The sequence below is a fragment of the Sinocyclocheilus grahami genome, unplaced genomic scaffold (genome assembly GCF_001515645.1).
Source record: "Sinocyclocheilus grahami isolate Dianchi unplaced genomic scaffold, SAMN03320097.WGS_v1.1 scaffold295.1, whole genome shotgun sequence".
Classification (NCBI taxonomy): domain Eukaryota; kingdom Metazoa; phylum Chordata; class Actinopteri; order Cypriniformes; family Cyprinidae; genus Sinocyclocheilus; species Sinocyclocheilus grahami.
The window spans coordinates 1416603-1426001 of record NW_015505474.1 but is presented as its reverse complement, the minus strand read 5'-3'; positions in this window follow the sequence as shown (position 1 = coordinate 1426001).

The following is a 9399-nucleotide window of genomic DNA, read 5'->3' as shown; positions in this document are numbered from 1 at the left end:
ATCATTATTATCTAATCAGTATTTTTGTTAGTTTTTCCCAAATTATTATTATTTTTTTACAGAAACACCGATTGACCAAAAAAGCACCAGCACCAGTCCACTTTAGATGTTCTGTGTCATTTATACCAAACATAAATGTTGCTGGTTGCTAGTGTGTTTGCAGCACTACCATTATTTATTTTTTATATATTTTATATTTTTCAGTTTAATTGATTTTTATTTATAAAGTTGTATTTATTTTATTTAAATGTATATTTAAGTTTACATTTATGTTCCAACAAACTTGAAAAATTCTGCTTGATAAATGCTCTAAAACTTTTATGTAAATGATTGACAGTTTTTTTTTTATTACCTGTTTTATATATTTAATACTTGGTAAGTTTATTGATTTGTTTGGTTAACTTTGGATAAATATTTTATTTTAATACCGTGCAGTGCACAAAATTAAGATTCGAGAGATGGTTCAAGTCAGTGTTCAATAAATGATGATGTTAAGCTTAGAAATGTTGTGCATCCATTTATTATTAGTGTGACATTTTAGCATGCAAATGAAGGGGAAAACTTCAAGATATCGGCCCTAAAAATCGGCAGCACATATCGGCCATCGGCTGACCCTGACCTCTAAACATCGGCATCGGTTATAGAAAAACCCATATCGGTCGATCTCTAGACCACACCTTACGCTAAACTGCCAAATGAGCACTACACATTTTTAAGATGCTCTAATTATACATTCACAAATGAAGATGGCAGTCTGTTCCTCAGATTGTCAACACTATTGATAATTAACAATAGAGCTTTTTTTACCCACAAACTTTCGCTAATGTGGTCACATCTTAAAACTGCTATCAATGACATAAACTGTACCAAGTAAGTCTTTGGCCGTTTTTTTGTTTTATTCTCATTCTTGACCAACCATCACTGAAAATGTGGTCACATTTACCATTCCTTTGTGAAATTTCACAAGTGAAACCCAGTCATTTCGATAGGAATCCATGCTATTAGGAATTTTGCACGAAGGCGAAAGATTTCCACGTGTAGATTTTGCAGTGGGTTGCTCAAGCGAATTTGCCATGACTGCCAACAGAAACCTGCCTGTTTTGAAAGTCACTACTGTGAAAACTGTGCTTCAAACATCGCTGCACTATTGAAAATAGACAGTTGACTTTTATTGCTGAAATTTCACACTGCACCTGGTAAAACGGCCAAAGGAACACTATAGGCTTGCGTTCACAAACAAAGATGGGATTCTTTGCCAAATTATGTTTTCTCTGTGAAATTTGTTCATATTGACCACACCTTAAAACTATTAATAATGCAGTTTCTCACAAGAACATGTTACTATTTTATGAGTTGGCGACCTTGTATAAATTTGTACAATGTGAATCAAATGAATTTTTTTTAAATGGGATAGTTTACCCAAAAATGAAAATTCTCTCATTAATTACTCACCCTTCATGCCATTCCAAACCCGTAAGACCTTCGTTCATCTTCAGAACACAAATTAAGATATTTTTGATGAAATGTGAGCGCTCTCAGACCCTGCATAGACAGAAACGCAACTGTAATGTTCCCAGGTCCAGAAACGTAGTAAGGACATCGGTAAAACAGTCCATGTGACATCAGTGGCTCAACTTCAGATTTGCGAAGCTACGAGAATACTTTTTTGAGTGCAAAGAAAACAAAATGTTTTTCAACAATTCTTCTCCCCCGAATTACGTCTTCCGCCATTTTAGAGTATCACAACACATACGCACGCTTTCCCCTAAGCATAAACAACGCTCATTACGCTGATTACGTTCATGCACGTGCTTTCTCCTCCGAACGTAAACAACGCTGATTATGTCGATTGCGCTCTTGGGTACTCTCCAAAATGGCAGAAGATGTAACTCGGGGTGCGGGGGATTGTTAAATAAATTGTTATTTTTGTTTTCTTTGCGCTCAAAAAGTATTCTCGTAGCTTCGCAAAACTGAAGTTGAGCCACTGATGTCACATGGACGGTTTTACCGATGTCCTTGCTACGTTTCTGGACCTGGGGACATTACAGTTGTGTTGCTGTCTATGCAGAGTCTGAGAGTTCTCACATTTCATCAAAAATCTTAATTTGTGTTCCGAAGATGAACGAAGGTCTTATGGGTTTGGAACGACATGAGGGTGAGTAATTGATGACAGAATTTTCATTTTGGGGTGAACTAACCCTTTAATAGCCTGAAGGCCTGCCCTTAACCTCAACCCCTAAACATAACCGTCACCCAGGCCTGAGCAGATCATACGAAAACTTATGAATTCTTATGAATTAGCCACCAAATAGTTGCATAAAATTAACTTGTTTGCCAACAGAAAGCTGTATGGTTTTAAATGGACTGTGTGCTTATATATATATATATATATATATATATATATATATATATATATATATAGCTACACTATTTACAATAGACCTTTTTTTCCTGCAAATTTTTGCTGAAATTTCACTAATGTGACTGCACCTTAAGACTATAGGTTTAAATAAGTCATGCCACTTTTGACTCAACCTTTTCTTACCATTCAAAGGCGACACCTACTACATCATGAGATTTGAGGAAAGATGGAGAGAAAAAGAAAGCAAGAGAAAGGTTTTTCTGAACAGACAGCTGGAGGATTAGCCTATTAGCACAGCACATTTGCCATTTCTAAGCTGCTTACAGAAACATTACCGCACAAATGTAGGGAGAATGTCAATATCTAATTTATTTCCAGATTTAATTACCATGCATCTCCCAGCTTACATCTTACTCAGGCCTGACAGTTGACGAAAAACAACATGGGAGAGAATTAATTGTGCTTTTTTTAAACTGACCTGTACGACGGCAACTTCAGTTGGCAGAAACTTTGCTAATACCTGAATAGCTTGTGCATTATCTTTGATCTGTCAGGAAAATAGAACAAATATGATAGTTTTATTTGTTATGCTCACATAGGGTGCTTGAAAAACCAGGCCACGTTTATTGGCTCACTCTTTTTGGAGCACAGATTCAGTGTTTATTACTGTTGTTTGTCTGTCTTTGCTTGAGTTGTAGCTGTTATCTTCTTGTTCCCAGGAGTGTACGACCATTTCTGGTGTCTTGCGTGGAATATATTGGTTTAATTTGCAAGTCCAACATTACACAACTTCCAGGAGTTCGTGGTACACCAGTTCTGCTGGAAACAAAGTTGTAGGACCAAGTTGATTGTGCTTCTGAGGAAGAACTAATCTGTGGATTTTTTAGGTAAGAGGCAACAAATCTTTGAAAGTGACTCTTTAGATGTATCGGTGAAATAATCAGTACTTATTACTTTTCGATGGACAGGAATTCAGATTAAAGGATTTAATCAATTCAACAGTTCATTTTAGTAAACGGATTTGGACCAGGCACGCGCCAGAATTTTCTCTCTACCGGTTCTAAGGAGGGGGCTAGACCAATGTGTGGGGGTGCTAAGAAAATAAATGATATTGATGACGCCAGAGTTACTTCATAAAGAAATGGGGCTAAACCGGGGCTATTAAAAATTCTGACGGGGCTATAGCCCCCCTTGCGCCGTCACTGATTTGGACAGTTCATTTTAGTGAAACGTTTGGACAGATTTAGACATTTTAGTCAATCTCTTTGGACAGTTAATTTTAGGGAACTGGTTTGGGCGATTTAATGAACTGGTTTGGACAGTTCGTTTTAGTGAACTGGTTTAAAATGTTTCGATTTGGATTGCTCATTTAATTAACCAGTTAAAAAAATATTCACTGATTCTGTGACATTTTGCATCCCTTTTAATAACGAAATTGTATAGGTAAAAATGTAAAACCTACATATATTCTTATATTCTATAACATATTCAAGGTTTTGCTGTTGTTGCATTTAGTGTAATTGTATCTGTTCAAGTGTAATTCAGCCACCCTATTCCACAATATGTATAACCCTTCATTGTTTTTGAACAATTTAAAAAATATATTGCCTTATTAAACTTTAAATTATTAGTAGATTAGCAAGCTACAGCTTGAGAGTAGCACATATTCTTATATGGGCTAACCACAGTGTTGTTGTATGTAGACAGATGCTGAACAGGTTGTTGGCAGTTGGAGAAGAAGGACAGAGGACTATCGCGATGCGTTTGAGGCATTGCTTACGGTATATTTTCCTGTTTTTCTTTCCATTACCCTAAAACTCAGTACCTGAGGGATCTTATCAATAATTCAACATCAAATAAACTCCTCTAGTACACAAACGCCTCAGTAAATATTTCAATTCTCTGTTTCTTACCTCTTTTCTTTCACCCATCACCTGTGATCTCAGCGTTGTCACATACAGTGATGCGGACGAAAGTACAATCGGCGCGAAAAGCACGCGTCAGCGGATTTACGTTTCTGCACGTTTTGTACGTGCGCGCACCCAAACATTTTTATGTATTTATTTGTTTATTTATTTTTATTTCAAGAACTTCATTGAACAAAATGAACTTGTCAAACCTCAAACGGCCTGGTACAACATATAGAATTTCTTAAAAAAAAAAACATCATAACACAGGATAAAAATAAAAAGTAAAATAGGGGTTCCCAGTAAGTTTAAAATCCTCTATCAAATTACAGAGGTCTAAGGCGTTTTTTTTTTCTTCATTAATTTTAGAGATAAGAAGTAATGACACAAGTAATGTGTGTGTGTGTGTGTGTGTGTGTGTGTGTGTGTGTGTGTGTGTGTGTGTGTGTGTGTGTGTGTGTGTGTGTGTTAGCATTGTCACATTGTCACTCTATGTCTGTTCCTTTCTTTTTCTCTCCATGCTCCAGTGTGTGTCCAGGCCCTGCAGTGCATCATGGGAGGTGGCAGAAACAGCACAGAATCTGAAAGAGCCTGTTAGGCCATAACATGTGTGTGTGCCTGTGTAAAAATGAGAGCAGAAAGTGTGTTTCTTCAAGGTCTCCATCGGTGTGTGCAAGTCTCTCTGGGCGGCACAACGGCCATGCCAGCTGGCCTCAAGTGTGTGAGTGTGATTTAGCATTGTCATAAATATTATTTAATCATCAGTGTCAGTTTTTTTTTTCTTTCACATAACACTAGACCTAAACGGTTTTAGTCAGTGTTCCAGACAAAGATCGATAACAGGTAATTCATTCAATTAACAGTGAAAATGACTTTAATATTATTATATTATATACAATGTAAAGCTAATAAACATGGAAATTCCACCTCATACATGCAGTGATGAATGTAGCAATATGAATTACCGTATAATTTACAGTGAAATGTATTATTATATTATATCATATTATATTATTCATATGCAATTCAGTTAACAGTGAATACTGTTATTATTTGTAATGCTTTTATATGCAATAACATCAAGATTATTATATTATATTATATTATTCATATGCAATTCAGTTAACAGTGAATACTGTTATTATTTGTAATGCTTTTATATGCAATAACATCAAGATTATTATATTATATTATATTATAGACAATATAAAGCTAATAAACCTGGAAAGTCCACCTCATACATGCAGTGATGGATGTAACAATATTAATTACCGTGTAATTTACAGTGAAATGTATTATTATATTATATTATATTATTCATATGCAATTCAGTTAACAGTGAATACTGTTATTATTTGTAATGCTTTATATGCAATAACATCAAGATTATTATTATATTATATTATTATTACATGACTATGCAAAGCCAATAAACCTATAACTTTTACATAATACATTCAGTGATGAGTGTAATATGAATTACTATATTATTTACAGTGAAATTATTATTATTATAGTATTATATTATCAGCTGTAATTATATGTTCTGCTATGATATAATGAATGAAAACAAAAACTACACTAAAAGAAATATTTATGCACCCTTGAAACTAACTATAAATAATATATAACTAATATAATTAAAAACCACAAATGGAAAATAAAATCTATAATGATAATTAATGAACGAATGAATAAATAATTAAATCTTTTTTTTTTCTTCATGTCAAATCAAAGTTTCGATATTTCAATATCCAGCCAAACACTAGGCGTTCGGAAAAAGGAATGTTTCATAATTAATTCGATGTTTATATAGTGTTGTAGCTGCAACAGGGAGAGCATGTGGAGGATTGTGTTGATAGCTGAATCCTCAACAGACTGTATGCCTGTACACGCACATTGAGCTAAATCATCTCATTTGTTGCTGTTTTTGTTTTGTTTTGTTTTTTACTCAAGTCCATTGTTATTCAGCCGCCCTTCAGCAGGTGCTTCTAAATCTACAGTACTCTAATTGGCCCCTAAAGCAACCAGCAGCAGGTATGAACTGGGAGTGAAAAATGACTCATAAGCCTCATTGTGATCACTCATATACATAACACAAACTATCTCTTGCTGTATTGTATAATTAATTTACAGTATGTTGATTTTATTTGCACTTTGATATGTATTAAATAGCCATTTTTTCATTTATTATTTACATTGAAAGTGCAGAGCTGTTTAAATGCTGTCAATTATTACAGAAAATGGTTTTGATTTGTGCATTAGTTTGTAAAAACAAAACACTGTAAAAAATTATAGTAATTTTACATTTGGCAGATGCTTTTATCCAAAGCAACTTGCATTCAAGCCACAATGCTCTGTTTAAGGCTAATTAAATTATATTAAATTTAAATAAAACCTGTTTGTTAATGTCACATTATCATAATAATTTTTTATTTTTTTTACTTTACCATAGTGAATTATATTAGATTTAACAGGATAATATGTGTGTAAAATGCTGTGAAAATTGTTTTATGGCTATATAATAATATGAATGACCATATAACTTACAGTGAAATGTATTACTTTAGTATACAAATTGTAAAATATTATATTAAAAAATAAAAAATACATATATTATATTATGATGTAACAATGTGAATTACCGTATAATTATAGTAAAATTTAATTTATAATATAATATAATATAATATAATATGTAAAGCTAATAAACCTGGTAACTTTCACATGCATGCGATGCACATACATGCAATGATGGATCAAATAATATGAATTATGACATTTACAGTGTATTGTAATATTAAAATATCATAATACATTTTTAATGATATTTAAAAAATATTTCATATATTATGTTATATTATATTATATTATGTTAAGTTATATTATATTATATTATAATATAATACTTGATTCAACAATTCTTCTCCCCCAAGTTACGTCTTCCGCCATTTTAGAGTATATAATAATATGAATGACCATATAACTTACAGTGAAATGTATTACTTTAGTATACAAATTGTAAAATATTATATTAAAAAATAAAAAATACATATATTATATTATGATGTAACAATGTGAATTACCGTATAATTATAGTAAAATTTAATTTATAATATAATATAATATAATATAATATGTAAAGCTAATAAACCTGGTAACTTTCACATGCATGCGATGCACATACATGCAATGATGGATCAAATAATATGAATTATGACATTTACAGTGTATTGTAATATTAAAATATCATAATACATTTTTAATGATATTTAAAAAATATTTCATATATTATGTTATATTATATTATATTATGTTAAGTTATATTATATTATATTATAATATAATACTTGATTCAACAATTCTTCTCCCCCAAGTTACGTCTTCCGCCATTTTAGAGTAGAGTAACGCATACGCACGCTTTCCCCTAAGCATAAACAATGATGATTACACTGATTATGTTCATGCGCGCACTTTCTCCTCCGAATGTAAACAACGCTGATCACGTTGATTAAGCTCTTGGGTACTCTCCAAAATGGCGGAAGACGTAACTCGGGGGGAGAAGAATTGTTAAATAAATTGTTATTTTTGTTTTCTTTGCACTTAACAAGTATTCTCGTAGCTTCGCAAAACTGAAGTTGAGCCACTGATGTCACATGGACGGTTTTACCGATGTCCTTGCTACGTTTCTGGGCCTGGGAACATTACAGTTGTGTTGCTGTCTATGCAGAGTCTGAGAGTTCTCACATTTCATCACAAATATCTTAATTTGTGTTCCGAAGATGAACGAAGGTCTTACGGGTTTGGAATGACATGAGGGTGAGTTATTAATTACAATTTTCATTTTGGGGTGAACTAACCCTTTAATGTGAATAATATAAATAAATATTAAAGGGGTCATATGATGCAATTTCCTTTTTCCTTTCTGTTTGGAGTATTACAAGCTCTTGGTGCATAAAGAAGATCTGAAAGTTGCAAAGACTAAAGTCTCAAATCCAAAGAGATATTCTTTATAAAAGTTAAGAGTCAGCCACGCCTACCTAAAACGCCTCGTTCTAACACCCTCCCACATGTCTACATCACTATGTGGGAAGATTTGCATAACACCGCCCAAATGTTCACGCAAAGAAAGAAGGTGTAACTTTTATTCTTGCTGTTGCCGCCGCCGCCGCCATGTCGTGAAGACATTGTGTGATTTGTTGTGAAAGCGAAACTACTTTGTTTGGTCTTCCAAAAGAGGACGATATCTGCTTCGTCATGCCTGGAGCTGATCCGTGCTGGTTGCTGAGGAAATACTACAACTTCGCGCTGTGGATCGCCGGATCGGCTTTCACTGTGGACAAAGCGGAGTCCAGCCCGGAGTCGTCACATGTCCTTCCGGACACTCCTTCGTCGAAATCGCCAGCCGTTCCTCACGCTACCCCCCGGCCTCTGCTCACTGTAGGCCGCCGCTGCTCACTCAAGCCCACCATGTGTGACGCTGTGTTTCGTTGTGAAAGCGAAACTACTTTGTTTGGTCTTCCAAAAATAGACACGACTAGAAATCAGTGGTTAAGTTGTATTTACAGCACTGTTCCAGAACACTTCAACCCAAATATTCAGATGTGTGCAGCACATTTTATGGAGGACCGTTTCCTGATCCTGGGAGAGTAGACTACAATGCCGGCTGTTCTGACACAGAGACTGTAAGTACGTTTTTTATATTTGAAGAGTTTTTATATTTTATATATTTAAAGTGAGTTTTTTGGGCAGTGTAGAGTAGCGCTTGTTGTTTGTTGTTTCTCCGATCACAAATGTTACCTTTACTGTAAAATATTGTTGAATATGTCTTCTGTAAGTAAAAAAAAGAGTCATTTATTTGTTAAGTAGCTTTTAATATTTGTTTGATAACTATTTTGATAAACTATTTTTACCAGCATATTTTAGGTCATTTAAATGGGTTGGTATACTTACATTATAATTTTAAAAAAGTCTTTAAAAACGATTAGTATTCTGACATGTTTGTGCAGTAATTTACTTAAGCATAGGCGGAGGGTGAACCAACTCCAGGGAAAAGCTAGAATTTGCCTATATTAATGTAATCCTATTAACATGCACATCATAACCCCGTCTTTTAGGCAAGCACATATG